General features: G+C 44.3%; 2 pseudogenes; one reads left to right on the top strand and one right to left on the bottom strand.

Moving 5' to 3' along the window:
* Positions 1-335: 335 nt before the first annotated feature.
* LOC147457435 (uncharacterized) lies at positions 336-17548 on the top strand (annotated as a pseudogene).
* LOC147457436 (uncharacterized) lies at positions 5219-6257 on the bottom strand (annotated as a pseudogene).
* Positions 17549-23848: the final 6300 nt, after the last annotated feature.

The raw sequence follows: 23848 nt of genomic DNA, 5'->3' as shown, positions 1-23848 counted from the left end.
AATAGCCCATGCTTCTTGAACCTGCCTCTGCTAGGTGCATCTTGCAAAAACAATGCATTCCAACAAACCAGATCTTAAATTGGAACTTCACCAAGCGAATTGACATTGAGTTCAAAACAATCTAACACTCCAGCATTGACCAAACTCCTACCATCTACGAGATCACATCCCACATAGGGAGCTCTCATCAAACACATTTTGCGCTTTCAAAATACTTCTTCAACAATCATAGCTTTCTACAATACCACATCCTAAGACAAAAAATATCGACTTTGCATTGAGGTGAAAACACTCCCATTCTTCTTGGTCCAAGTGCAATCAAAGCACTCCAAGGGATGAACCTAGATACAAATTGCTTATTTAAACTTTTCACTCTTTCAGAAGCACACCGTATCTGACACACAAGTCATGCAAGGAACCACATCCCACATTGGAATCACTCATCAAAATTTTCTTGTCATAACAAACGTTCACAATATTATTTAACATAGATGTCGTCTATCAATGCATTCTAAGAGACCAGATTGCATGTAGAAATGCCAAGAGACCACTTCAGCATTAAGGTGAAATAATCTTGTGCTGCTTGACCCATGAGCCACATCCCAAATAGGAAGCACTAAACAAAATTGTTTGACCCTACTCATGCTCATCCATGCAGATTCCTTGCAAAACATGACTGGCCTTCAAGATGCAAGCATAGGTGGTTTCTTTTTGAAGAGAACTCATCGTTTTTGCATCCAACATTCCTACTAAGAGCACTGTATTTATCATATTGACTCACTATTAGCTAGGCATGAACATGGAAGGAAAATGATGACCCATTCCTTTAAAATGAAAGCATAGACAAGTGCTTTTAAAGAGAGGCTAGGGCTTACCTACTCTGTTTGAAATCTGCACCATTGTTTCATACACGACTATGGAACACACACTTCATAGAGCATCGACAAAGAGAAACTCCTCTGTTACTGTCAGTGGTAGCTCAACATTGGACAACATTAGATAGCATTGTTCATGAGAAGCCTGAGGTGACACGAAGAAGAGGTGAGGTAATGATATGAACACGGGAAGAGGTGCTTAAGACTGGTTAATGGGCAGAGGTGGCAAAGAGACAACATATGAGACTCTAGGAGGGAGAGAGGAATAACATTGTTCATGAGAAGCGTGAGGTGACACGAAGAAGAGGTGAGGTAACGAGATGGTTAAGACTGGTTAATGGGCAGAGGTGGCAAAGAGACAACATATGAGACTCTAGGAGGGAGAGAGGAATAACATGCAGACAGAGATCAAGAGAATGTTTCTGAGGGCTCTAGGGACCCAAGAATCCCATGCATGCGAGATCGAGTCCTTGCCCAACACTACATAGCTATGGTCAACACTACTCTCAAGTTCGTCAGCATGTTCCTCTGACTTGAAGCTGGGATAAAAAATAAGCACCTTGAAGAGGTCAAACTGATCTCCTCTTCTTCCACTTCATGATCCTCCTTGAAAAGCCATCAACTTGCACCTTCTTCCTCTGCATGGTCCTCCTCAAAAACTCATGGCCTCTCCTTGCTTTGTTTCTGCCACATTCTCCAATGAAATCTTAGGTCCATGCATGGCGTAACATATTAGTAACATATTTGCAAGACTTGGATATGAAAACAAGCTGCATTATCGAACCTAAGCAGATTCACCACCGAACATGATCTCACTTAACTCACTTTATGCAGGGGAGGACTCGAGAGGGAAGATCTCGTTGGGTATGAACCTGCATATTGGGGAGCTGCAAGAGAGTTAAGAGAGGTGACCTCGCTCATGGTTCCCTCCTTTAAGGATATAGAGCCCACACAATCATAGATTCTTCTATTTATGCGTGCAACCCACCGCTTTTCTGTTCGAATGTTGCGACTGGCAATGGCCTTCTCCATGTTGGAGTGCACATGGTACACAGTTGACGATGTCAGGGTGTATGGGAGCTTTGAGCACATAAGGAAAGTGGTGTTTTCAGCCATGGCATCTCCGTCTGCAGATTGGACTGTAAGAAGAGGCCGGGCCGCCATTGTTGCTACACAAAACCTGCAAAAGGAAGACATGAAGATAAAACCTGAATGAGACTTGTAGCCTCTCTGTGTGTGTGTGTGTGTGTGTGTGTCGCTGCAGGCAACACGTGGCAGCAGGCACATGAAGAGGCTATTTTATAATCTTCTATTTTTGTTGGCAGTGCCGTAAGGCAGGGTCTATAGGGAGGAAATTTGCTAGCATGGCCATAGGGGCTTTGGCCAATGAAAATTTGCCGGGGGAGGGTGTTTTGTTTACGTGGAAGACATGTATGCAAATGCTTTTTTTTTTTTTTTTTGAAAATGTAGGGTGTCCAATGTCGAGTTGGTCGTCGTATCGAGTACACTGACGAGGCTGTCGATTCTTGATTGATGGGGTGCAGGTCTCTCTCTCTCTCTCTCTCTCTCTCTCTCTCGTACTTCAAACAACTCATGGTGGTCCAATGCAAAATCCAAATCACGGCTTTTTAAAAGCTCCAACCACCACCAACAGTTCTGCACTGGCACGCAGACATATTCCATAGTTACATATTGTTGACAATTTGAATGCTCCGTCTGCAGCAAGAACCTCATCCTTTGACTATAACGAGGCTGTTCGGATTTGGCAGAAGCTTGAGGAAGCTCCTGCGAGGCTTTCTCTGGATGGGAGAGAGCTTGTCCCTAAGGTAGTGATGAAGCTCAGAGAGGCCATGCGCCTTGGTCATCTTCACATTGATAATAGTACAGAGCGTCCCCTCTGCAAGTTTAATCAATCAACGCAGGCAGAAGGTTCCGACGGAAAGAGCATACTGCGAGGTGGACTTGCAGGCCTTTGAGGGTAGCATGTCAAAATCTATCATCACTGGAAGAAAATTCACCTGTTCCCAAGCTGGAATGCGAGGCTAGAGGCCAACGCTCTAGTGTAATTGCCCGCCTCATGGGGTTAGACAGTCTCTCGTCTCTAAACAGAGAAAATTATGGTGGCAGCATAGATAGCAAACAAGGCACGCCACGACCGCCTCCTCAAGAACCTTCATTATTATTCAAAAGTCTGCTTACTAGTCGATGTTCAACAAGATCAAAGCTTGACCAGCTGCCAGGCGGCCAAATCAGCTCGAGCTCCTCCATCTTTGCAGTTGTGGAGCAGATAAGAGAGTGCGATGCTGCATTGGCATCGTCGACCTCAACGCCCAAGATGGGAGCATCGAAAATATCAACTAAGGCTGGGTTCACACAATGGCGGCGGAAATGCAGTGCTCCAAAGGGTGTTTCCGGGTGGAAGAACCACAAAAAGGTGATTTCCGCTGCCGTTTTGTTCACATGAGCCCAGCGGAAGCAAACTCAAGGGGATTTTTGCCGCCCCCGTTCACACGAGGCGATGAAAGAGATCTAGCTTGGGGAACGTTCACATGATAGCTCTGAGTTTGAGTTATCTATTCAATTAACCCCCCCCCCCCCCCTCTCCCCCCCCTCTCGCACAAAAGAGAGTATTAACCATTCAATTATAAACAATAATCAAATTTAATTATACTTGAATACATGCTAGAACACCAAAAAGGTTGATTTAAAAATTGTTTTGAGATTACAAACATCAAAACATAAAACCATGGTGTAAATTCCAACCCCTTTTACAAGAGCTCAAGTAGAAGCTGATGACGATGACTCATCAGACACAACATCACCAAAGACTTGTTGTACTTTGTTCTTCGCATATTCTTGATACAAAGATCTTGAGAGATTGTCGCGGCAATTAGCACCTGAACCAAGGTCATTTGCCACTCCACCTTGAACACCTCCTTCATCTCCTCTTTGAGCACGCTCAATTGCATCCTCTGCCCTTGTGGAACGGAGAGCTTGAATTTCCACCATAGAGCTTGTTACGGTTCTTTGGCTTTCTTCAAGTGAATTGCCAATCAATAGGGTAGCTTCTGCCTCACGCACTCATTCCATATCAAAAGCCTCACCGTGTCGTATACAATAATTGTGTAACACAAGGCACGCTACCACCAGATCAGGCACGTGATGTAGATCCATGTCACATCTCTTTAACAAGATGCGAAACCTTGCCTTCAGCATGCCAAATGCGCGCTCCACTGGCATTCTTGTGCTAGATTGTATGAAGTTCCAATGAAACTTCTTGCGCGATAAGCCTTCCTTGCACCCTTTGAAGGGCACCAACATAAATGGTCGAGTTGGATAAGCACAATCACCCACCAAACAAAAATTCCCAAGCTCACCTCTAGCACATTCTTGACCCAACTCACTACGAGTAAAGTTCAAGGAGTCATGGATTGACCCTGCCCATCCAACATCATAGTTCCATACGGAACAATCTGCTGCCACTGTTAGCTGCAACAAAATAGAATGAAACCCTTTTCGGTTGAAGTAATCCACATGGTTCTCCTTTGGTGCAATGATTGGAATATGTGAACCATCAATAGCACCAACAACATTAGGTATTCCTCGGAGGGCTTCAAATTCACTGGCCAGCTTCTCAAAGCGAGATGAAGAAGGCCAACGAATGTAGATATCTCTGAGACCTGAATTCATGATGGCCTTGCAAAAATCAAGGACTACGCCACATGCTGTGCTCTTAGCACATCCATTCAAGTCACCTAAGACCTCCAACTGTGTGCCAAAAGCTAATCTGAGCATAACAACCACCACACGCGTCGGAAGGTCGATGGTTTTCCGCATGTTGGTGACGCGCTTTGACATGAAAGGAGCCACCTTTCCACAAATGTAAGGAAAGGTATCCTTGCTGACTCGAAGGCGTCTCTTGAACATGCTATCTGAGTAGGACTTTAGAAGAAAGTCATCAAGAAAATTTTGGGGCCGGGCATAAGCCCAAGCTTTCCTATGCACGTGACCTTGTCTTCTACCAATGTTGAGGTTGACCGATCGGCCCATACATTGGATTAAATGCAACCATGTTTGCAAGAAGGCCACATCATTTTGGTTGGGTCCATCCTTTAGTAGGTTTGCAATTGCTAAAGAGCATAGCCAAGCACAATGAAGCGCCATCTCTCTAGACATTGGACTCCTATCCTGTAGGTTTACACAAGCAATGTAACATATTCAACGAAAAGAAAGCATTGCATGTACACAATACGCTTACTTCCAAAGAAAATAAAGTAATCCATAGTCATCACAAGAAAGGATTCAATCTATGAAGACCATAGGCTTCACTAGTTAGTAGCTCGTCAGTTGCCGTCATTACTGGCATGCTTTAAGAACCTTGCCATGGTGTCATGAAAGCTAGCCAGCAAGTCCAAGCGCTTGTTTTCAAGTGTCTCTTTTTGGTTGGAGTTATCTTTCAAGTGGTCAAGTAAAGCTCGACCCGTGTCCACCATTTGTGCCAAAGACTCCTCGACCTTTGGAGTAGACTGCTTGCCATTGGTGGTGGTTGTGGCTTGAATTTTGATTTGGGAGGCTTTGTAGTCTTCTTCGCCTGGTACCTCACTCATCTTAGTATTTTCATGTGTGGTAGAGGAGGCATGGCTGACACAGTTCACAGAGGCCCTATCATGATAGTACTCATCTACCACATCATGTCATTTACATGTGTATTTTCTATCATTGCCAGATGTAGCATTATGTGCTGTATCAAGCCTATATTGGCCAAGTACAGAGCCCCACTTTTTGTGGCATGCCTTGCTATCTTTATCAAAGTCATGGTATGTGGAGGCCAATCGTGCGGACACTTTTGCCCACAGATTGATCCCTTGCTTTTGAGGATTGTTAAACTCCTTGTGCATACCCCCCCTCACATGGATAAGCTGGTCAATCCATATGTCCTTCCATTGACCCTTGGATTTTTGGATGATGTCTTCGTCATCTTCAAACTCCACAATGCCCTTCTTCTTGGATACCCTCGCTTTCTTTGATGGAGCCGTCGGTGCAATCTCTTGCACATCCTCTCCACCCAAGTGCAAGGCTTTCTTCCTGGATGGTTTTGTGCACCCTTTAGTAGATTGATGGGAGGAGGGATTTGGGCTTGGGCCACTCTCTACATGCATAGGCTTATGGCGTAGAGGTGGAGCACAGGGTTGGGGGGGGGGGGGGGGGGGGGGGGGGGGGGGGGGGGGGGGGGGGGGGGGAAGTTAGCATGGCCGTGAAGCCATGTGGAGGCATTGTGAAAGGGGGCGGTGTCAAGGAGTAGTAAGAGGTTTGGGAGAATACATTTTGGGATGCATTGTCATCCACGTCCTTTTGGCTTTCCAAATGTTGAGATAGGTCCATGACTCCTGCATACACAAACAATTCAATAGCTTGGTTAGTTTGGGTTGAGAGGGAGAGAGAGAGGGACTGAGAGGGAATTATGGGCACATTTAACCTTGGTGAGTAGTAAATTGTTTGTGTAGCCATCCTTAGAGAGAGAGAGAGAGAGAGAGAGAGAGAGAGAGAGAGAGAGAGAGAGTTATGAGCACATTTTGATGTGTGGTGAGTGGTATGCACGACGAGAGAGAGAGAGAGAGAGTTATGAGCACATTTTGATGTGTGGTGAGTGGTATGCACGACGAGAGAGAGAGACAGAGGGGGGGGGGGGGGGGGGGGGGAGAGAGCATAATTTGGCTGGGAGGGAGGTATGGGTATATTGGAGTGGCACCCGATGTTACCTTGCCGCTTCGAATGCGACGTTCCCTTCAATGGCCTACAAAAAGAGAAAGAGAAGGTAAGGAATTCATGTTGAATGAGAAAGAAAGCTAATTAAAATATCAACAAAAAAAATGGTGCAATATATCACCTTACTTGTCTCTGTCGACTAAAAATGAAAGCTCTCAAAGAGCTACCCACCAATGCACAAAGTATTTGAGGAAAAAGGGGGGGGGGTGTTTATATAGGCCTAAAGAGTTTGGAAGGGGACGTTCCTAAACGGCTAAATTGGAAGGTCAATGTGGGGCAAGTGCCATGTGCAGAGGTGTCAGCCAAATTGGCGAGATAGGCGAGAGGGGGGCGGGGGGCGGCCAGGTCTCAGGACTAAGTGGCACGGGCATGGGAGGGTGGGATCTACGGCCAAGGGATTGTGGGCCGTAGATCTGGAATGCGGGTACCTTAGATTACTTTTGTAAAAAGTAAACTAGGGCACCCAAGTTTTGAAAGTAAACTAGGGTACCTGAGTTTTGAAAGTAAACTAGGGTACCCGCGTGGGTTTTGAACCCGTGACCTCACCCATGAGAGGCGCACACCTTAACCACTACGCCATGCACGCGTTGTGAAACGAGGGGACCCTAATTTACTTATAACATGTACGCACAAGGGCGACAGCCGAAAGTAATCTAGGGTACCCTAGTTTACTTTTTAATTATAAAAAGTAAACTAAAGTACCCTAGATTACTTTCGACGCCGCCACTGGGATCTACGGCCCACAATGTCCCCGTCGTAGATCCCACCCTCCCATGCCCGTGCCACTTAAGTCTTGAGGGTGGCTGGGTGGGAAGAAAACGCAGGAAATTCTGCCGTGCGTTGGCACGCCACGCTGGCTCTGCTGTCGCGCCGTCTGAACGCCAATATCCAGGTGCGAGGCGACCATTGGTCTGCACGTGAGGTTTTCCGCCGCCGCCGGTTCGTCTGAACCCGGCCTAATTCTCAAGACAAAGGCTGTGCATTTGTGCCCCATTCTAGTAGTCTGCATCGTAATTAACCGGAAGGTCCTGGGGATGTGATCATTAAGAAGGAATTATATGATGGTACTCCTAAAGTTACAGAATCAGCATTAAAGAGCAGCTCGTGTGGCACCGTTGAATAATATAGACAATATTTATGTAAAGCATCAAGCTGCAAGACAATGCAAAGGAGGCACGCCAAGGTTAATGAGGTCATGCACCCAAGTAGTGTAATGGCTTTGAGCTGTAGGGAATCAAATATGGGGAGTAGAAGAGCACTATCAGAAGCAGGTAATTAATGCGCCTACCCAAAAATTTAAAATTAGCGATAAAGGGGAAGACGATGAGCACGTCCCGACTAGAAATGTGGTGATGGAGTCTAGTCGGTGTTCAACGAGAATGAGTGATTTGCCAGTTCTTGATGAATTCACAGTAACTCGAGGTTGAAAGGAGGTGCCGGCCAAGAATGCACTACTTTCGGCCGGATCAATTAGACCATCAGACGTAGGCAACAGTTACATCACACCGGCTGCAGAGCTTGGCAATGCCAGCTATGATTTTCTCTTATTTGAAACAGAAAATGCTCGCTCGGCCAATCTCCTTGCCAGGGGGGACACATCCCCCATAATTAAGCAGCACAGAGGCGTGGATGTACACGACAATCGCAAGAGTGTGCAGAATCATAAGCATCTGGAAGCACGAAACAACGACATAAATTCTCGTCCTCAACGACGATCTAAAAAAGAATTAGCCTCGACGTCGGTGCCTATTTGTGTTGGGATGGGGCAACCTCAGCGACGTAGTAATCCTAGTGGCAGGCTTGGAGCAACTAGTGTTGATGAAATAGAGTAGGCAGCTAATTATTTAGTGATTAGCACTCATTCACTGGAGCGTTCAAAAGACCCAAAGATGGTCGAATCAAGAAATATAAGCAGCCACTGTGTAGCTAATTCTGCGGCTCAAACAGGCAGGCGCAGGAGCTATGATGATCAGTTGGTGGAATTATCGGAAGCCAGTGTTAGTTTAACTGGAGGGTTTCCAATCAACGAGCAAAGAAAACCGAGCAAAGCCAATTTTCGAGCAAATATGAGTAACACCCTTGACAAATTGCTGCAGGCGCAAGCTACATTGAAGAAAATAATTATGTCATGATGGATTCAACCTCCTAGCATCTCAATGAAAAATGGTCGTACATCTGAAATTACCACAAAGTACGTGAGGCTTCAAAATCTTAAATCTCCTTACATGTTGAGGCCCTAACAAAATCTGAAGTCACAAGAGATCTAAAATGCGGTTAATTATGGATGTGTCATCATAGATAGCTAAGGTTTTCTGCCCTCTCATCTGAAATCCCTTTCCTCTCGCTGCTCGTGAAATTCTTTCCTTGCATTAAATGGGCAACAAAAAGTTGCATGTTAGAACCTTGTAGACGTCAGAAGTGCAAAGGCTTAAGGGGTTGACATGATGGACCTTCTTTTGAAGCTAATGGGCATGTTCTTTTTTGCTACAACATGTAGGCCAAGTGCATTTTCTTGCGGGTTGGCGACAACATTCCATGTCAAGGGAGCCTTGCCGAGGACACAACTTCCTTTAACGCTTTTTGGGCTTGCAAATTTCAACAATAAAGTACCTGTTGTACACACAGGTGCACACACACACACACACACACACACACAGAGTTGAACGTGTATGTGTTTTTGTCTTCTTTGCGAAAGTGAGACATTGGAAGAGACCAACTGAATATAGAACAAGCATGGTGTGTATGAGCTCTCATAATTTCTCGCTGGATTTTTCTATGGATCGCTAGATAAGCCATTCCAACAGTATTGTTGCCTTTCTACTTACAAGGTAACTCCAAGGTAACAAATAAAGGAGACTATGAAGTTGCATGGTTTACTCTAGTATCTAGTCTTCCACGTCCTTTTCAATATTTTGACTAGCATGAACCAACTGCTCTCTCTATGTCAAAATTGTCAGCATGAACCTGTGCACCATTGAAGGGATTGTCGAAGCCGCCTTGAGGAAGGCTGGTATTCCTCACTTGATCTACATTGATCTCCTTGGACACAACGGGAATCATGGCAAATGGAATTTTCTCTAATTTCCTAGATATGCTTCTCGAGATGAGCCCTATTGACAAAAAGAAAAGGATGAGCAATGAACACTCAAACGCCAATACCAATCATTACCCATGGTGTGAGCCCCTTGAATTTGCTAAGAGGAAATTTTAGAAAATTATATTTTTTGCCCTCTTCCCCCGCCCCCCGCCCCCCTTGTCTCTACCCTTGGGAAACATGTTGAAACCAGTCCGCGCCGGTGCGGACTGGTTCCAACATGCATCACTGCGGCGCAACAGATGGGCTTCGTCTTCTGAAAGTGAGAGTGTGGAAAAGCTTCGCATAACGGTGAATCAAGTGGAGAGAGCTCACAAACATTGCACACGGGGAGGAGGGCAAGCTAACGGAAGAGGGCATGAAGTGCTACATGCTCGTAAGGTAGTCAGGCAAGTCGGTGTGTGCTCGAAGGGGAGGTTGCTCAAGGTAGTCAAGCACGTGTTGCCCACAAGCAAGCATGTGCGTACGTCCACTTTGCATGCTAGGGGCCGATTTCGAGTGCTGAAAGACACGTCTCCTTGTTTCGAGCACTAGATGATGCGTGAAGGGAAAGAATTGCAGGTAGCAAAGACAATTGATACTACCTTTATGGAAAAATGTTGCATGTGTATCGTCATATTCAATAGGAGCACATCTAGTTGTACACTCTACATGGATATGGCGGCCTTTGTAGACCAATCTGTGCAGTTGATGAGTCATGAAAGTAGCCACCTGGCCTCCTTCTATGTCGACGTATAATTGTCGGCACTGCTATCCACGTGCCTGCCCCCCAATTCCTTTTTGTCTCTACCCTTGTCAAACATGTCGAAACCATTCCGGGCCGGTGCGGAATGGTTCCAACATGCATCCCTACTCCTCATGGGCTGCGCCAGCCTCTCTCACGCACGTGTGCAGGCTCAGCAGTTCTAGGGCTCTCGAAAGCCAATTAGAGAGTGACGCGGATGGAGTGCAGGCGCGGAGTGGTTTTGACACGCATCCCTACTCCTCTCTCGCGCACGCGCATGTGCAGGCTCAGCAGTTCTGGGGCTCTCGGAAGCCAATTAGAGAGTGAAGCGGCTGGAGTGCAGCTTGTTGTGTTTTACCTGCAAGGCAATGGCAACATGCGCCACAAAATATGGTGCAATAATCAGCATACCTACTACTAAAAAAAAGAAAGGTAATTTGGCGGCAGCTATCGCGTGGGCAACATGGGGCCAGTTGGTTATGTGTAGGCACATGCAGGTCAGGCAAGGCATCAAAGGGGCAAACAATGGCATGGCAGAGTGGGACACTAAGCTTGTGTTGAACCAGGTGATGAGGTCTACAACTTCAGCTAGTAGCAAGCGGTTGCATGCTGCAAGGATTCTCTCTCTCTCTCTCTCTCTCTCTCTCTCTCTCTCTCTCTCTCTCTCTCTCTCTCTCTCTCTCGCACGCGCACGGGTATGTGCAGGCTTAGTAGTTATGGGCTCTCGAAAGCCAATTACAGAGTGTAGCGACTGGAGTGCAAGTGCATCTAGATGTGTTTTACTTGCAAGGTAATTAAAACACTAGCGAAAAAATAAGGTACACTGTCAGTATGTGTTGTACGATGACGGTGTTGAGGGTGGTCTACATTTGCAGCAGCAAGTGGCTGCCTACTGCAAGGATCACGGGGTCATATGTGTGTGTGTGTGTGTGTGTGTGTGTGTGTGTGTGTGAGAGAGAGAGAGAGAGAGAGAGAGAGAGAGAGAGAGAGAGAGAGAGAGAGAGAGAGAGAGAGAGAGAGAGAGAGAGAGAGAGATCTAGAAGAAGAAGAAGAGAATTTTAACGTGGTAGGAAACTATACCAAGAGACCTTAAAAGATCTATCATGAGAGAGAGAGAGAGAGAGAGAGAGAGAGAGAGAGAGAGATGAAATGTTATATTAACATCTTCAAAAGGCCAAAATGACCTATGAGACCAAATTGTTACAAAATTGTGAATCTGATACCATGTCTGGGTACAAAAAGACTAGAAAAAAATACTACTACTACTAGAATCCATCCTCATCCGCACTCTGGATGTCGAGAAAGTATGGCTCATATTCTCTACTGTAGTCTATGTCGATGATGTGTAGCCCCTCTCCTCAATCGTGGCCATCTAGATTTCCGTAGCTTCAGTGCTCGTTCAATGAGAGTGTCGGTAGTGGTTGAATGAGTGTGGGCCGAGTTCTACAGTGATGGCTGCTCCTCTGGCTGTCCCATATCTAGTGAAAAGAAGCTAGATAGCCACCACATATGGCCTTGGCGAAACTAGTCCAAATCCCTTACTAGAGAGCGCAAGTTATACGATGTATAGTTTATGGGAGCCTTGTTCATTGCAAACATCCGCCCATCCTTTCCCACTGATGTTGTTGATCCACCCTCTCGCCCTCTTGCATCTAGTAGATATATAACCAAATCCCTCGCTAGAGAGCGCGAGTTACATGATGTACACTTTACGGGAGCCTTGTTCATAGCAAACATCCATCCATCCTTTCTCGTAGATGTTGTTGATCCACCCTCTTGCATCTAGTAGATCTGTGCAAGCTTGTAAGTTTTGTTCAACCCTAAGAGGACAAGTAGTCAATCAATTGCTTTAAGTCTTTTTAACAATTGTTTTGTTTTTGAAGCAATAAGCTCTTTGGACAAGATCAAGTAGATAACCATAGAGCATGTGGTTGATGATGTGCCTATTGTCACGGTGATAAACCACTTTTGGTATGTACAAAGTAGTGCGTATATGCATGGTCATATGTACAAAAATATGTAAATACATGCATTTGGGAGATTTACAAAGTGGTTTCAAGTTTTAAAAATGGGGTAACATGTGCACATTGTAAATATTCATGCTTGCGTGTCAGCAGTCGAGCATACGTACATGCCTGGATAGGGTATCGGGGCCTTGGATATGGTTCTAGGTGGCTTATTTTGGCTCTAGATAATGTGTTTGAGCTTTCTAGAATGTAAATAATGCAAGTGACAAGTGTGGGTACTCTCATCCCGCTCGAGAAGTTTGACACATGCGGTAACTGTCTATTTGCGGCGCTTGATCTGCGGTGATACGTGCATCGCCCTAGGAGTGGTAAAAAATGGAATGTGGGGATGTGGAAATGTGCTTTGGTTATTGAGGATCAAGCGTGCAAAATTTGGTGAATTTTGGAGTCCGTTTGGGGTTTTTCCTGCGAAAAATGCCCGCCAAGGGTCAAAACTGGGCCAAAAATGGTCAAAAAGGGTGTGAAATGGCTTAAAAATGCCACTTCACTCATGGTGCCATGATGTTCCAGGCTGAGGGAGGACTTTGGAAGAGCAATATCAACACTTTCACCCCTCTGTGTGTGGGAGGAAGCAGGGTTCCTACAGGTGGTCTAGTGCAGTCCCGTTGCATTCGCGTCTTGTTTTCGAGTGTGTGGAGGAGTGAATGAGAGATTTCTCTCTTCAATTTTTCACTTGGGAGAGTCTGTGGGAATTCTGAGGTTTCCATGGATGTGTGTATGCAAGGAATTGAGGGAAGAAGGTGCGGCTTTCTGCAAGACTATGTGACCCTATATCGGTGCCATTAGGGTTGGCGCTACTCCAAAGAGTCCAACAGAGTGGAGTTTGGTGAAGCTTTTGCAATGGTTTGAGAGTGGCCTTTTGTGGCTGGAGTTTTGGTTTTTTTATGGTTTTTCTTGTATATTTTGGTCACCATCAAGCGTGATTTCAAGTGTTGATTACCTCGACTCACCTTATAGTGTCTGCGGGCAGGCAAGGGCTTGTAGGTCGAGGCGTTTGGAGTTTGAATTGAGCTTGTGGTTAGAGTTTTTAGGGAGCTTTTGAGTGGTAGTGAGTGAGGTGAGGAATTCAAGTAAATTCCTTGTGTTGCGTTGAGTTGTCTGGGTGTGTGAGTGTGCGCACAACATCTTTTGCTCCATCATCCTTTGGCGATCCTGCTGGGGAGCGAAAATTGCCGGTTTTGCACCCAGAATTTGGATTTTGAGCAGTGATGTATGCACATTTTTGATGTTGAGGGGAGTTTCATGATGGTGGTTCCATTCCAACCATCAATTTTCACACGTTTTGAGGATGTAGACGATTGGCTTGCATCATATGAGTTTGATTTGACATGTTTATGTTGTGGAGTTCCAAGTGAGGCACAAAAGCTTGCAGGTATCAATCTAGTGTTCAGAGGTAATGCAAGAGAATGGTACGAGAGCTTATCACAAGATGAGAAGGCAAATTGGGACATGCTTAAGAGATACTTTTTGAAGCGGTTTAAGAAGGTGATCCCTCACCAAGATGCATGGAAACAGGTCACTAGTTTGTTTATGCAAGAGCACGAGTCTGTTGCAGATTTTTGGTCAAGATGATGCTTGGAGAGTGTGTAAAGATGCTCTTTTGCATGTGGAAGCCATGTCTAAAGAGGAATTCTATTCTGCATTTACAAATAGCCAAAGAATATAGGTATTCATGAGTCTATTGCGGCCGGTCCCTTAAGATGAAATTGCAAGAGAAAGAGCCCAGTTCCATGCATGAAGCATTGAAGTTAGCGCTAAGAAAGGAGAGAAAGTTGTGTGTTGCTAGAGGCATGAAGTACCCTTTGTCTATACTCGGAATTGATAGTGTGGATGTCCTTTATGTGCATAAAGTCATGATTGCAAGTGGTCATGCTAGCAAGGATAATAGCTTGGATACAGGTGTGGATGCCCATATGCACAAAGTCAATGCAAATGAAGTATGTGAAGCAATTTTAGAGACCATACACATGCCCATGGTGCAAAATGGCAAGGACATAGTAGATGAATACAAAAGTTTGAGCACTAGTGTGGAAAGTGAAGATGATGAGAGTGAAATTGACAAGGATGAGGTAACCTATGATGGTGACACATCTGATGCTTGTGAGAGTTGGTGCGATGATGTATGCGATGATGACATAGAGTCACTAGATGCATTGAAGGATATGGTAGCCTTGCACAAAGAGCAACGTATCTTTTGGGAAGGAGCTTTGTAGCAACATGATATGGATGCTTGCTTTGATGATGAGATGGTGGGCTATGGAAAAAGACTTTCTCCATCGACAAGTGAAGATGATGCAGGAGAGGATGATGCTATGATGGTCGATGTGACCTTGGATCCATGTGCTTTACCAAAGATGGGGGTTGGGCAACTCTCTAGTGGTTGTGACGCAGAGGTATCGGGTCATGAAGGTGATAGGGATGAGTTCTATGTATGCAAGAATTTGATGCTAGTGCCATCTCCAAGGGATGTCCGTGATGATATGCACCATGCGATTGTTAAGTATAAACTTCTTGAGGATGTGGATGACAAGGAGGTTAAAGTGACCTTTTGCTTGCATAGTGATCTTATGGATGCATTTCACATGCTTCAATGTATGTTTGAGCCCTATCCCTTCATCTGTGAAGATCCTGATTGGTAATTGACGAGTCTTGGGGCTAGTTGGCATGATGAAGACTGGTAATGATGTCTTATGTGGCCTTGTATACATGTCTTTGTCTTTTCAAGTGGAAAATGTCTTATCTGGAAGAAGAAGATGCTGGTGATAGTGTTTTTGAAGCGTGTTTTCAAATTTTGGAATGGAATTTTTAATGCTTGGAGTGATGGTCTCTTGGGCGTGGGGAGTGAAGAGCAATCAATGCATCAAGATGATAATGTGGGATTTATGGTTGTCAATCAAATGGGATCTAGTTATGAGTTGCATTTTGAGATATTTGTGGGTTCCGCTGATTGGAACAAAGTATGGTACAACATGGCATGTGCCAACCTTGGAGAAGATTCAGATTATTCCTAGGATCCAGGTGGAGGATGGCATTCATGCAAGAAGATAAGAACTTTCTTATTTTGTGTGAGTGGAAGTCTTGGGCACATAGGTGGTGCTATGAAGCTTGACGAGTTTCCCTATGATCCTGGAGGAATTTTGGGGTCACTTTTGCAGTTTTTTTGTCACTGTTTGATGCAAGTGTTGAGCATAAATGCTCTACTTGGGGTTGGGCAATGATGATAAACCACTTTTGGTATGTACAAAGTAGTGTGTATATGCATGGTCATATGTACAAAAATATGTAAATACATGCATTTGGGAGATTTACAAAGTGATTTCAAGTTTTAAAAATGGGGCAACGTGTGCACATTGTAAATATTCATGCTTGCGTGTCGACAGTCGAGCATACGTACATGCATGGATAGGGTATCGGGGCCTTGGATATGGTTCTAGGTGGCTTATTTTGGCTCTAGATAATGTGTTTGAGCTTTCTAGAATGTAAATAATGCAAGTGACAAGTGTGGGTACTCTCATCCCGCTCGAGAAGCTTGACACATGCGGTAACTGTCTATTTGCGGCGCTTGATCTGCGGTGATACGTGCATCGCCCTAGGAGTGGTAAAAAATGGAATGTGGGGATGTGGAAATGTGCTTTGGTTATTGAGGATCAAGCGTGCAAAATTTGGTGAATTTTGGAGTCCGTTTGGGGTTTTTCCTGCGAAAAATGCCCGCCAAGGGTCAAAACTGGGCCAAAAATGGTCAAAAAAGGTGTGAAATGGCTTAAAAATGCCACTTCACTCACGGTGCCATGATGTTCCAGGCTGAGGGAGGACTTTGGAAGAGCAATATCAACACTTTCACCCCTCTGTGTGTGGGAGGAAGCAGGGTTCCTACAGGTGGTCTAGTGCAGTCCCGTTGCATTCGCGTCTTGTTTTCGAGTGTGTGGAGGAGTGAATGAGAGATTTCTCTCTTCAATTTTGCACTTGGGAGAGTCTGTGGGAATTCTGAGGTTTCCATGGATGTGTGTATGCAAGGAATTGAGGGAAGAAGGTGCGGCTTTCTGCAAGACTATGTGACCCTGTATCGGTGCCATTAGGGTTGGCGCTACTCCAAAGAGTCCAACAGAGTGGAGTTTGGTGAAGCTTTTGCAATGGTTTGAGAGTGGCCTTTTGTGGCTGGAGTTTTTGGTTTTTTTATGGTTTTTCTTGTATATTTTGGTCACCATCAAGCGTGATTTCAAGTGTTGATCACCTCGACTCACCTTGTAGTGTCTGCGGGCAAGCAAGGGCTTGTAGGTCGAGGCGTTTGGAGTTTGAATTGAGCTTGTGGAGAGTTTTTAGGGAGCTTTTGAGTGATAGTGAGTGAGGTGATGAATTCCTTGTGTTGTGTTGAGTTGTCTGGGTGTGTGAGTGTGCACACGACATCTTTTGCTCCATCAACGGGTACAAACATATGCTTGGATGTTAGTACATAACTTTCATGGGTAGAATAGGTGAAAGTCTTTATTATACTCTACAACCACTTATCACAATGTTATCACACTATGTCTCTTTTTTCTTATCATTTTTAAAAATCTCATTAATTTACAAATAATTTTATTGAGGAACTTGCTCGTTTTTTTTGTTGCTCGGAAAAACTCGCTCACCGTCTTGTAAGACTCGTTTAACTGCTACATATGAACAAAGTGCAAACAAATTATTATTTACATCAAATCAAAAGAAAAACAGGAATGTCGCAACTGGTGATGAATGACTAAATATGAAAGGGGGAAGTCGGGTGGGATGTGCAAGGCGCCGCCCGTCGGAGGGTGCAAAGAATGCTGCTGCAGCAGCTACTCATGGGCACACACAAATTTACGCGACCACGCTAATGGCGAAAGAGTGGTCATCAGGTGCAGATATGGTAATGGAGACTAAGCTGATGGATGACAGAAGTAGGTTGTATCGCTCTTCATGCGGGCCGCATGAGCTGATTCATGAGCAGAGGAAAGCAACAATACAGGCAACAAAGATGGCGATGGAAAAGAATATGAGTAGTGCATGTGCTTGGAAACCTTTTGTGTGGCCAATGCATCAGACATAAGACACTCAAAAATGGGATATAAGAGTTTGGCAGGTTGTGTTTCTCAGCTAATAGTTTATGTAGGTTGTACCCCAATTATGGATGGATAGGTGTTTAGGCTATCAAGGATCTCAACGGGGTTCAAAGTTTCCCTCAATCAAAGATGGGAGGAGATATTGACAAAATTCAGACAAAAGATTTTCAAGTGGCAAAGCCACATGCCTTCTCTAGCTTTTAGAGATTTTGTTCTTAGCCATTTTATTCTTCCACGAATGACTTACTTCCTATCTTACTAGACCCCAGCCAAATACCAAATTTAGAAAGCTTATGCTCTAGCCATAAATTTCTTGTGGGGTAGAGATGACAACCACCACAAAGCACCTAAGGTCTCTTGGTCTACTTTTCAACTGCCTAAAATCAAAGGTGGACTTGGTATTGTAAATTTGGACTTGATAGCTACTCGAATGGCAAAAAGATAGATTAGAGAGCTTCTAGCTCTACAGATTATTGGGCTCTTCTTAACAAAAGGAATTGTCACAATTTTAATTTGCAAAGCTATAAAGCCTTGACCAACATGGACTATAGAGATATTATAATCTCTCCTCTCGTCTCCCATGGCTCTTCTGTTGTATGCAAGTTTTGGCAAGCCTCGAATACTATCAAAACTTCATGGTCTCCGTCTAGCTCTTTCAATCTAAATTAATTTTGTTTTATGTTTGATTCCCCTTGGACATGCTTTTTTGCTGATACATATCGATTGGAGCTAAGAAAGAAGAGCACACAAGTGCTTTAAAGTGGGCATCAAGTGTTAAGGAGATCTGTTTGTCAACAACAGGTTGAGAGATGAAGATGAGTTACTGGAAGCTTTCAACATCAATTTGATTAATGCTAGATGGTGTATGGACAGAACAAAGGAGATGCTTTCAAAAATTAAATTGACCCACAAAGCCAATCTTAGGCATAACACTTTGCAATTCATTTCTTTTGAGATATTCAAGGAGTCCAAGGTTGTGGGTGGACTAGATGATATCATGAAGAAGAAGCTGAGTAGGAAATTGAATCTCCAATGGACTTTCAAGCAGTGGAAATCTAGATTTAAGTGTATTTGGGCCTACCCAATAGCCAGAAAACACAGCTATCTACTCTGGCTCATCATACACCAAGGAGTGTGGAGCGGTCAAGGGGATCTACAGATTAAAGTCAATAATAGCATTTGTTAAAGATGCAGAACTATTGATGAAGATTGTCCTCACCTCTTCTACAATTTCAAATCTAACCAACTAATAATGGATATGCTTAGGAAAGTCCACAATCTGATGTGACCTTTTAGGACTTGTTACCGGGTCAATGTAAAAGGATAGATATTCCCTTGTGGAATATATGGAGAGGAATAAACATTTGGCATGTATGGCTTCAAAGGAATAGTGTGCTATTCAGTGGCAACAACCCTCCATACATCTCTGGTCTCAAGCAAGACCTAGTCCAACTGCCTCAAATCTCTGTAAATTGACTTGTGAAGCCCTTGAAGATACATCTTTCGCTGAGCTACAAAAAGCTACAAGATGGCAAATATGGAGTATCCTTTTGCCCAAGTACTACTTTGAGGCAAGGTTCAAGATGAAAAATATCATTTTGACGTAACTCATTTGGTATGGGTAATTGTATTTTTTCTTTTGCATCTTAATCAAGTTTTATCTTTCTCTAAAAAATAAAACAAGTTGCCACTGCTAATTTCGGATACACATATACCTTTTTGACTTGTTAACCTTTAATTGTCTATTAACAAGGCGTTTCTTTCATGTTGGGGGTGGTTGAAGCACTCCTCAACTTTGAGGGTGAGATAATATAGTTGTAAGGCCCTTTTGGAGCCTTTATTTTTATAAATTTTATGGGGCACACCTTATTTTTCCAAGGCTCTTGCTAGGCCTCCATCTTTTTTTTTTTTTTTGTTGTTGTTGCAAAACTCACAATTGTGATTGGATAGTATTAAGAACATCAGAAATATATAGCAACCTCAAGCTCAAACCGAGCCTTGAGGGTTACGGGATTGCACGTTATCTGCTTGGCAGAAAAACCACTACCACCCCTAGGCTTTCCCTATTACAAGATGTTATGCATTGTTCTAAACCAGTCCTCTGAGATTTGTTTACCTTCGATCATGTGTATCGTCACTCTGCTCTCTTGTATGATTTCACAAAAGCTTGCCACAGCCATATCCCCCTCAAATACGCGGCGGTTTCTTGCTTGCCAAATATGGTGCAAGAAGTAGTACCTGATTATTTGAGTGCAGACAAGAAGAGCAGAACTTCCCAACCTGTTACTACCAAAGGACAGATCATTCTAAAGAACTTAATTTGCCATGTCCTTTGAATCCACTTGCATATTTTCCCAGCCATGCCCCTGCTTGAGTGGCATCCCATGAAAAGGTGGGATAGGTCTTCACTAGCTATTCTGCACCCCGAGCAATGATTAGACCCGATGCCTCTTTCTTGTACCTTTACTCCCGTCGACAGAGCACCCCACATCACTTTCCACAAAAATATCTTCATATATTGAGGCCACCTTGGCTTCCATATGTTCTCCATGATTCCCTCCCACTGCTTTTCCATCCAGTGTCTCTTCCATAATTTTTGGAGGGGTCTACACCAATTAGCCTCGTGTATTAATGCATGGTAAATGCCTTTAGAGTGTGGTTTCCAAAAGAGGCTACTCCCGGGCTATCTCCAAGAGTCCCATTCAAAGTTGGATTCACAAATTGGCATCACCACCTTATCAAGCTCTTTCATCACCCTGCAGACTAGTAAGATCTCAAAGCCATTCAATTGAAACTGGATGGCTAGAGAGCCAGCAGTTTTCCAACACTTCCTATTGCCATCCCAGAATTGCTCTACTTGAACGAGCCCCTTATTATTCACCTTCCTGGCCATTTCTATCCAGTAATGGCTTTGCGGCAGCCCCAATATTTTAGAGAGCCAAGGGGACCAGTGCAATATGGAGTTCTTAAAGTAACTGGTTACTTCCTCCCATTCCAAAACCTCATCATCACTTTTGCACTTCCTCATCAGCTCCCCTGAGAGTCCACCAGATCTAAGATAAGACCACTTCCGAACGAGAAGTTTGTCGTGCATCACAACCCCCTTCCACTTTCCCCCTTTTGATCCCAATTTTGCTGCATCAAGCATTTCCTTGGTCATGATAGCCCAAGCTTGGTCCTGTTTAGCCAATGAGACCCTAAATTTGGCACAAAGGGCCTCAGCATGAGATACAGGGTTGAGAATGCCGAGCCCTCCTTGGTCTACCGGGCGAGCAACTACCTCCCATCTAGCCCACTGCCATGGCCGAGAGGTTTTCGTGTTGTTCTTCCAAAGAAACCTTTTCACTGGTTTTAAGGATTCTTTCCAGTTACACTTAGCCATCTTGAGCACAGGATTGAGGAAAGCAATATACGGGATCATAAAAGCATTGATCACTCTAATCTGGCTTTGGAAGGGTAGGAGAACAAACTCCCACCTTCTCATTTTGGCGCTTATTTTTTCAATGACCCATTGAAATATTTGACTGTGGGTTACGTCCACCCCTATGGGGACTCCCGGGTTTCTAAATATACACCCTTTTGAGATAATCTCTCATGTCTAGACTGCAGGGTCAAAAGAGTCGTTCTCTGACAGGGAGATTAGTCTTGACTTCTCTATATTGCACTTGGATCCCGAGGCCATGGCAAATGTTTTCACAATCTCCAGAGCTCTCCTGACAACTTGAGGGCACACCTTCAAGAATAGGAACGAATTGTCTGCAAACATTTTGGCCAGTAGCTGGTCGTTGCCCGATAATGCCAGACCTTGAATCTCTCCCCGCGCTGCACTGGCTTTGAGAATTGTAATGAGAGGATGCGACCCGATGGCGAATAGCAAGGGGGCCAGCGGACATCCTTGCCTAATACACCTTTTAACCTCAAAAGATCCCACAATTCTGTTAATAAACAGTAGCTCTGATTGGCTATCACTGCCTAGTGTGCGTATGAGGCGACAAAGGTGAGGCCCAAAGCCTAGAGCTCCCATAACTTCTTCTATATAGGACCATTCTATCCTATCATAGGCTTTGTTGAGGTCCAGTTGTAGCAAGATGCACTCTTGCTTGGAGAAGGATGCATACTCTATTCCTACCATTGCTGCCAAGATATTGTCACATATAGATCTCCCTTTAATGAACCCGTGTTGATGGGGAGAGATGATCCGACTCGGGAGGGGGGCAAGTCTGAGAGCTATCGCCTTGGCAATAATTTTGTATGCTACTGACATCATCGTAATGGGACACCAATGTTTAAGTTGAGAGCAGCAAATATGTTTGGGGATGGGCTTGATAAGCCCTCTCTTAACACTTGCATCCAACGACTCTTCGGAAACAACTAGATTGGCCATCCGTGTGACTGGACCCTTGAGATCATCCCAAAATTCCTTGAAGAATTCGAACATTAGTCCATCCCTGCTGGGGGACTTTTCATTGCCAAGAGCTTTTAGTGCCGCTTAGCATTCCTCCTTAGAGAAGGCCTTTTCCATGTGGTTGGCTTCCTCCCGGGGAACCTTCTTTTCAACACTTCCGAGTAAAGATGCCCGAGCTTCTTCCACTTCTTGAGATTGGGTCTCTCGCTGGCCGATAATCTAGCTGAGATACTTGAGCATAAGTGCAGCCATCTCATCTTGGTTTTGAATTGTATTCCCTTTCTCATCATCTAGCACTTGCATGCGGACTCGACTTTTCCCTACTTTCAGAGCCCTAAAAAAATGTGCTTGGTTAGAAGGCTCTAGTTGCAGGAAAGTTTCCCTAGATAGCAATCTCGCCTTCTTGATTTCCTCCAGCTGTTCGTTGGCTAGGTGAGATTTAGCTTCAAGCCATCACTTGTGCTCATCTTTGGTAGCCAGTCCGACAGCCTTCCTAGAGGCTAACTGTGCTACCCCCCCTGTGAGATGTTTGATATGTGCCTCATTGGATTTTTTTACCCGAGGACCCGAAGTTTTGATAGCTTTTTGTACACTCCGAACAAATACATTCCAAGCACTAGGTTTATTCATCCCCACATCTTTCTTGAGCTTTCCCAACGCTTTCTTGGTGATGCTTCTGAACAGAGGGTCTTTAAACAGGTGTGTCCCTGTAACAAGAAGCTTTTTCTCCTCTCTCGGGGATTGCCCCCCCCCCCCCCCCCCCCCCCCCCCCCCCCCCCTTTTTCTTTCTTGAGTTGTAAGTGTACTTGCATGTGATTGGAGAGGCTTTTTGTTGAGATTATCTTCATCTCTAACGTCGATGAGATCCAGTCATCTTGATGAGAGCATTAGCATCTCTTCAGTCAGGAGGCAGTGCGGGCATACTGAAGGCTTGTGTAGGTGAATCCAGGCATGCTTTTCCATGGGCCCACTTCCCACAAGTCAATCATAGACCACTTCTCACATAAGCTCAGCCATTGCTAGGCCTCCATCCTATACAACCAAGTTTTTCGGTCGTGATCTTAGTGGGCACTCCATGTTTGATGAGAAGGATGGAAGGCCGTCAAAACTAGCAACAGTAGATGTATTCATAAGTATTGTGGAACACATGAAGGAACCTCCAATTTTTACTGCAAATATAGTTTTGTTTATCTTGGTGTCAACTATCCAGTTGACAAGGTTTCCTTCTATCTCTCCGATGACGGAGCTGCAATGCTGACATTTGAGGCAATGTCAAAGACCTCCAAATTTGGTAGGAAGTGGATTCCTTTTTGGAAGAAGTTTGTGTTCGAACCTAGAGCTCTTGAGATGTACTTTGTACAGAAAATTGACTACTTGAAAGATAGTTCATCCCTCTTTTGTCAAGGAGCATAGAGCAATGAAGGTTTGTTGTGTTTGAGATCTACATTTCACCAATTGGAAAATATGGAGAACATTATTTAATTTATCCTGAGCATTACTACTTATTTTTGGTATAAAAGCATAAGAATCTTTAAAAATTCTTACACTTGTTTTTTGGGAAAAGAAGCATAAAAGTCATTATATATTCTTAGAACACACAGCTACCAATATTCTTTAGTCCAGTTACTTTTGTTGGCGAGTTTACTCTTTTCCCATACCGCAACTTATATTATTTGTCACCACCAAGCACAAATTACATCTATATGATTTCACGCACACATAGCTCAATAATAGTTCTAACTAGCAACTCCAATTTTCAATCAAAGGCATTGCCCTTGTCTACTTTAGACGACCTTGTTCTTTTACTTGTGCTTAGTTTTCTCGAATCTCGCTCTCAAGGCTTGCATACATTAGGGCAAGTAAAATAGAACCCATCCACCAT

The sequence above is a fragment of the Adiantum capillus-veneris genome, chromosome 5, assembly GCF_014529385.1.
Source record: "Adiantum capillus-veneris isolate H3 chromosome 5, ASM1452938v2, whole genome shotgun sequence".
In the NCBI taxonomy this organism is placed as follows: Eukaryota; Viridiplantae; Streptophyta; class Polypodiopsida; order Polypodiales; family Pteridaceae; genus Adiantum; species Adiantum capillus-veneris.
This window is presented reverse-complemented; position numbering and strand designations above follow the sequence as displayed.